The sequence below is a fragment of the Oncorhynchus keta genome, chromosome 26 (assembly GCF_023373465.1).
Source record: "Oncorhynchus keta strain PuntledgeMale-10-30-2019 chromosome 26, Oket_V2, whole genome shotgun sequence".
Lineage (NCBI taxonomy): Eukaryota > Metazoa > Chordata > Actinopteri > Salmoniformes > Salmonidae > Oncorhynchus > Oncorhynchus keta.
Window position 1 is genome coordinate 16071064 of NC_068446.1, and position 7688 is coordinate 16078751.

General features: G+C 40.2%; 1 protein-coding gene across 12 annotated transcripts in view; it reads right to left on the minus strand.

Annotated features, from left to right (window-relative positions):
* The window catches only part of LOC118358999 (volume-regulated anion channel subunit LRRC8C-like), a 31236-nt gene extending 24348 nt beyond the window's left edge, over window positions 1-6888 (minus strand). For 7 of the 12 annotated variants that reach the window (XM_035737119.2, XM_035737109.2, XM_035737108.2 and 4 more), the window contains exon 1: window positions 6597-6886. The gene's annotated coding sequence lies outside the window, so the exon portion shown is untranslated. Of the gene's footprint in view, window positions 1-6591 lie in introns of all 12 variants that reach the window. The other 5 variants (XM_035737116.2, XM_035737110.2, XM_035737115.2 and 2 more) reach the window with 2 other exon arrangements.
* Window positions 6889-7688: the final 800 nt, after the last annotated feature.

Genomic DNA, 7688 nt, shown 5'->3' on the forward strand with positions numbered 1-7688 from the left:
CTAGTTTACTAATTTGTTCATGCACCAGATTGGAACGCAAAGCCTTTAAAATGGTTTTGTAGTGTTAAATTGGCTGGCTTACCATCTGCTTGTGACCATGCTAGCGGAGTTACTTACCTAGGTAGCTTGCTAATGTTAGATGCTAGCTTAACAAAATATTTCTTCTTCTTAGAACTAGTCATCTCCCTATAACACAGACGCCACTTCAAGGGGCAAAGAGTCTGAATAAAAGAGAAGCATTATTATTTTCAGATGTGCTCGGTCCTGCTAAATACTGATGGAATTTCAGAAGAGAAACAAGACCCTTTATTCATGTAATCTGTCTATCAAAAAGGGCACTGGACACCCACAGTATAATATTCACGACAGCAGCATGTGGATGACAGCTATGAGGTATGTAGTACATTCACTTAGCCGAAATGACACTATGATTATCTGTCCAGTTTTGAACAATATGTTATTGGATTGAAAAGTAAACTAATTTTCCACGAGGGTAACTTTTAAACCTTGGTTTTATTTTTCAGGGCAGAAATCCAAGGACTGCATTTCTGCCCTGTTTTCCTTCCAAAGACTCCAGCAAGTTATTCAGGTGCTAAGGAGTGAGCAAGCACGTGAGAACAAAACTTGCAGATCTATTTTTGGTGTATATTTGTTTTCAAGAGTGTGACAGTGATTAACTGTCGTCACACACATTTCTTTATTTTTACTATTTTCTACATTATAGAATAACAGGGAAGACATCAAAACCATGAAATCATGTAGTAACCCCAAAAAATAAATTTAAAAAGTTAAACAAATCAAAATATATATTTTATATTTGAGAATCTTCAAAGTAGTCACCCTTTGCATTGATGAGAGCTTTGCACACTCTTGGAATTCTCTCAACCAGCTTCATGAGGCAGTCACCTGTAATGCATTTCAATTAACAGGCGTGCCTTGTTAATTTGTGGAATTTATTTCCTTCTTAATGCGTTTAAGCCAATCAGTTGTGTTGTGACAAGGAGAGGTGGTATACAGAAGATAGCCCTATTTGGTAAAAGACCAAGTCCATATTATGGCAAGAACAGCTGCATAAGAGAAGTTCATTAGAGTTACCAGCCTCAGAAATTGCAGCCCAAATAAATGCTGCAGTAACAAACTAATCAAGTAACAAACTAATCTCAAAATCAACTGTTCAGAGGAGACTGCATGATTCAGGCCTTCATGGTCTAATTGCTGCAAAGGAACCCAATAATAAGAGACTTTCTTGGGCCAAGAAACACGAGCAATGGACATGAGACCAGTGGAAATCGGTCCTTTGGTCTGATAAATCTAAAATTTCGATTTTCGGTTTCCAACGGTCGTGACTTTGTGAGACACAGAGTAGGTGAACGGATGATCTCCACCTGTGTGGATCCCACCATGAAGCATGAAGGAGGTGGTGTGATGGTGAGGGGATGCATTGCTGGTGACACTGTCGGTGATTTAATTAGTATTCAAGGCATACTTGACAAGCATGGCTACCACAGCATTCTGCAGCGATACGCCATCCCATCTTGTTTGCACAGGAATATCATTTGTTTTTCAACAGGACAATGACCCAAAACACACCTCCAGGCTGTGTAAGGGCTATTTGACCAAGAAGGAGAGTGATGGAGTGCTGCATCAGATGACCTGACCTCCACAATCCCCCGACCTCAACCCAATTGAGATGGTTTGGGATGAGTTGTACCGCAGGGTGAAGGAAAAGCAGCCAGCAAGTGCTCAGCATACGTGGGAACTCCTTCATGACTGTTGGAAAAGCATTCCTCATGAAGCTGGTGGAGAGAATGCCAAGAGTGTGCAAAGCTATCAAGGCAACGGGTGGTTACTTTGAAAAATCTAAAATGTATTTTGATTTGTTAAACACTTTAAGGGTTTCCTAATTCATTATTTCACAGTGTTGATGTCTTCACTATTATTATATTATTATTATTACTATGTAGAAAATAGTACAAATAAAGAAAAACCCTTGAATGAGTAGGCATGTCGAAACTTTTGACTGGTACGGGTGGTATCGGACGCTTGAGATGGATAACATGAATACCTTGTTAGCCTATCAACAACAGGCCAATGGAGACCAGGCTGAACCAGGACACCAAGCTCCAGGAGAGACTTGTGAGTGTGCTCAGAATTGTATATAGCCATTGTTTTGTCCCGGGAAGAAGCAAGAGACGTTGAACTTTGACGTTGTTGTTGCGAGCATAATAAACTGACGTGACAGCAGCATTTTCTAAATTCATCCACTCAGAATTATAACACAAGGCATTTATATTACATTTAAATAAACTTAGCAAACAAAAGAAACATCCCTTTTTCAGGACCCTGTCTTTCAAAGATAATTTGCAAAAATCCAAATAACTTCACATGCTTGTTCAATGAACCATAAACAATTAATGAACATACACCCGTGGAATGGTTGTTAAGACAAACAGCTTACAGACGGTAGTAAATTAAGGTCACAGTTATGAAAACTGCTACTCTGAAAAACACCAAAAGGAAAATGCCCAGGGTCCCTGCTCATCTGAGTGAGCACGCCTTAGGCATGCTGCAAGGAGGCATGAGGACTGCAGATGTGGCCAGGGCAATAAATTGCAATGAGACACCTAAGACAGAGCTACAGGGAAACAGGATGGACAGCTGATCATCCTCACAGTGGCAGACCATGTGTAACAACACCTGCACAGGATCGGTACATACGAACATCACACCTGAGGGACAGGTACAGGATGGCAGAAACAACTACCCGAGTTACACCAGGAATGCACAATCCCTCCATCAGTGCTCAAACTGTCCGCAATAGGCTGAGAGAGGCTGGACTGAGGGCTTGTAAGCCTGTTGTAAGGCAGGTCCTCACCGGCAACAACGTCACCCATGGGCACAAACCCTCAGTCGCTGAACCAGACAGGAATGGCAAAAAGTGCTCTTAACTGACGAGTTGCGGGTTTGTCTCACCAGGGATGATGCGGGTGGCCTGTGAGTGAGGCGATGGTCAAAAAACCTGTGGCATGTCACGCGACCACTGTGGAGGGTTGCCGGGCTCCTAATTGCTCATTGTTAACTGGGAACCCACTGGGCAGAAACTGGTTGAATCAATGTCCTTTCGACAATAGAATGCAATGTGATGATGTTGAACTAATGTTGAATACTGATTGGATTAGAAAAAAGCCAGCAATGTAAAGGCATTTCGTGATAGTCTTTTTTTCTACCCTAAATCCAATGAGATGTTTAACATATAGTCAGGTCCATAATTATTGGCACTTTTGATAAAGATGAGTAATAAAAAATCTGTATAAAGAAAAATACAAATACTAAGCTATTGTATAAAGAAAAAATGGGAAATTATATTTTATACTAATACAATTGCTCAGAGAAAGAGACTTTATTTAACAAGTAATAAAAACATAATTTTGACCTATGGCCACCTCTGTTTTCAATAATCTATAGCACCCTCCCCTTGAGAGGATAATGACACAGCCTTTTTCCTAAAATATTTTATGAGATTAGAAAACATGTTGGGAGGGATCTTAGACCATTCCTCAATACAGTATCTTTCCAGATCCTTGATATCCTTTGTCTGCTCTTGTGGACTAAACTCTTCAATTCAAACCACAGGTTTTCAATGGGGTTCATGTCCAGAGACTGAGATCGCCAATGCAAAATGTAGATTGTGGTCAATTAACCATTTCTTTACGGATTTAGTTATTTTGTTGATGGAAGGTTCACTTTCGGCAAAGTGTCAGTCTCTTAGCAGAGGCAACCAGGCTTTTGGCTAAAATGTCCACATACTTGGTAAAGTTCATTATTCTGTTGACAAGGGCCCCAGGATCAGTGGAAGCAAAATAACCCCATAACATCAAAGATCCACCACAGGTATGAGTTACTTTTCTGCATATGCTTCTGTTTTCCAACGCCAAACCTACCACTTGTACGCATGGCCAAAGAGCTCAATTTTCATGTCATCTGAACATAGCACTGGTTCCAATCCAAGTGCCAATGCCATATATCAATGGTCAGATGACATGAGAATGGAGCTCTTCATATAACACACATTTTTGCTTTATAGCACCTACATATGAAACATCATGGAGTCTTAAAGGAGGCGTGGGTAAAGTCAAAATGTCTTAAATATGCCAACTTGTATTAATTATTTCTCAATTATTCTTTTAGATACAGATGTTTGTATGGAATTACTTAAATGTGTGTACACAGTGTTCGGCACTAAACAACCTCTATCAAAACATGTCTCAAGGGAGCTACAGCTAAATATTTTTGTACTTACAATAACACAGCTGCACTGTTTTACGTCACTGGGACCAAGCGCCCTGCCATCCAGGACCTCTATACTGCCATCCAGGACCTCTATACTGCCATCCAGGACCTCTATACTGCCATCCAGGACCTCTATACCAGGCGGTGTCAGACGAAGGCTCAAAAAATTGTCAAGGATTCCAGCCACCGAACTCCTAGACTGTTCTCTCTGCTACCACACGGCAAGTGGTACCGGAGCGACAAGTCTAGGTCCAAAAGGCTCCTTAAAATATTATACCTACAAGCCATTAGACTGCTAAACAGTTAATCAAATGGCTACCCGGAGTATTTGGACTGACCCCCCCTTTTTTTTTTACACTGCTTCTACTAGCGGTTTATCATCTACGCAGTCACTTTAACTCTACCTACAGGTACATATTACTTCAACAAACCTGTACCCCTGCACATTGACTGTACCCTCTGTATATAGTCACGTTATTGTTATTTTAGTGTGTTACTTTTTTCTTACTTGAGTTAATTGTATTTTTATTTAGCAAATGTTTTCTTGCTTGAAAAAAAATGTCAACATTGGGCTTGTTAGTAAGAATTTCACGGTAAGTCTACACCTGTTGTATTCAGTGCACTTGACAAATACAATTTGATTTTTACTTTTTGATTTAATCTTAAATTAGACCGTGCCAGTAACAAACCTCCATCTTTAGCCAGGGTTGGTCAGCATACAACTTTGTCCGAAAGTCAGACAGATTCTCATAATTTCCCTGTGGAGACTATACAGTACTAATAAAATCTCTAATTGTCAATCACAACATTGTTTCCTTGAGGAGTTCCTGAGTCTCATGGAAATATTGAATGTACTTCTGCAAGAAGGATGGAAGATGTAAACATTCACCTATTGAACCTGAAGTGTCTGTATTACTCATAACTTCAACTCTATATAAAGTCTCAACGGGTGGTTAATTAATGCAACTGTACCAAACAGTATACTCTATCAAAGAAAATAACTGTATGAGGGTTTAATTTAACTACAGGCGGGGCTTTAGATCATTTTTAGAAAATGGTTCCTCCCTTGCCTAGATTAGTTGTTTGCCTTGTCACCAACAGTGAGCTGGCCTGGCTGTCCGGGCAGCCCGGGTCTTATCCTATGTCTGGCTCTTCCTGACAGGAAACTCTGCAGATCTCTAACACACACTGGAGTCACTTGGACTGCCCAAAACAGACTACGATTGCATTCAAAATGGAACCGAATATCTTACATATAGCACTACTTTTGAGCAGAGCCCTGTTATCCCCTGGTGAAGAAGAAAAAAAAAATTGTACAATATATAGGGAATAGGGTGCCATTTGGGAGACATGCATGTCTGGATAGTTCACACCCAGTCCCCAGGATAACACATCCTGTCCAAGATGGGTTCATTAGTTATCCATAAGGACCACAGAAAAACACTGCAGAAACTATTAGACTCCAGGGTCACTTTGAGAGTATCAGGGGGTTAACTTGTAACAATAGGTCCTAAAATGTTAACAAAAACACAATAACATCAGACATATTTTAACAATAACTTGTACAATGAAAATCCCAAATCTTTTAGACTACTACTAGTACTACTACTAAACTGCATAATGCAAACTGCTGAGCCTATTGGCTGACCTTAGAGCCGAATTATCTCCTTGTTCAACTTCAAACCACATAATAGGTTACAAAACTTTCCCCCAAAACCATAAACCACCCCCTCTAGACAGGATAGACAAACTCAAAGCCATTAGTAAATTCGGCTATACAGTATAAATCGGATCTATGGTGTAAATTCTCGCCTTGCATACATAGGCCCTCATAAGCTACTGCTAACCAATTATTCATATGGCCTGTGAAGCCATGGTGTGGAGAAGAATATTTTACAACTCATTTTCTATTATTTTCTTTTTAGGAAGAGGGGGAAGAGGTGGGGGTATATGTGATATCATTATCCAAACTCGAGAAATCGCCACGACTTTTCCTATTTCTAGCCTTTAAACAAAATAATAAAACATAGGCTGTGCGTGTGTGTGTAAAAAAAAACGAACTGAGATATGTGGCGTATGCTAAAACTCAATATTAGCACCCTTCAGTAACGGTGCCAGTGATGCAGGAGGCTCGGCTTACATGGGCTATATACAGGCGAAAGTTATCTGTATCGCTTACCGGCAACAATGTGTGAGCTAATTTACAGTAAAACCCAAATACAGTCCTTGACAATGTAACGAAATGCATATCGTAAACATGGACCGTTACAACCAATAAATGTATACAATAACAACATTTACCTTACCCCTAGTGATGTCCGTCCGAAAGCCTAGGTTCTATAGAAGACGTCGATGGGTGTTTTTTAGGAGAGCGGCGATCATGTCCTTGTGGATCTGTGCACCGTGTTCAGTAGGCCTACGAAAAAACAGTGTGGAACGTTAAACTAAACTGTGTAGTTCTGAACGATCAGTTAAAAAAAACGTGAGGAGTGGGAGAACGCTATAAGCATGGCAGCTGCCTTTGAATACGTCACATTCCTTCAAGCCACACCCCGCCACACCCACCAAACGGTTGGCGCTATCCTTTGGCCGTCCCTATCCTAAACCTAACCTTAATCCCTATCCTAACCTAAGCCTAATCATAAACCTTACCTAACCATAACCATTGTACATTTCGACTTCAGTTGGGTAGAGATGTCCCAAGGATCCCAAATAGCATGGACCCCCATCAAATGGAGAAAACGTACGTAAAAAGCATGTTCAAGAACGTTGAAGAACGTTTTTGGGAAACGTGTCAGTGCAAAACGTGACTCAACGTAGCAAATGTTTAATGGAGCTGAACACACCCCTAGTGTGGTCCTCCGCTTTCCATTATTCCTGACTGCGAGTTGCTGTAGTTTGTTCGTGATGCACGCGGTTTGGCTGAAACGGAGTTATTCCGCTGCTCTATCGTTACGTACTTCAGTCAGACTGCAATCAATGAAGTCGTTGGTGGTGATGTAAAAATAAGGGACGTTGTCCAAAACATAGACCTGGATTTTGTGGATTTGAATAATACCTTTAAGATTAAGTAGTTGAACAAATGCATAGAATCTTCTGAATCGTTATGGTTCTTTATTCCTCATTTTAAGGACATTTGGGGTTTACAATTATCAACATTTTATCAGCAAGCACTTATGGCATGGAAATTGTGTTTTGTGCTTGACTTTTCACCTCATAAAGCTATTCTGTGGGGGGAAAATTATATCAATGTTAAAAACAAAAGGGTTTTTATGCAACATTGGATAAAGAAAAATATAATATTTGTAAGTGTCATCTTCAATAGAGGTGGCCAAATGTTAAGTTATGAGGTTTTCTCAAGAGTCAAAGCCTTTCCTGTTCAATACAAAGAATGTCGC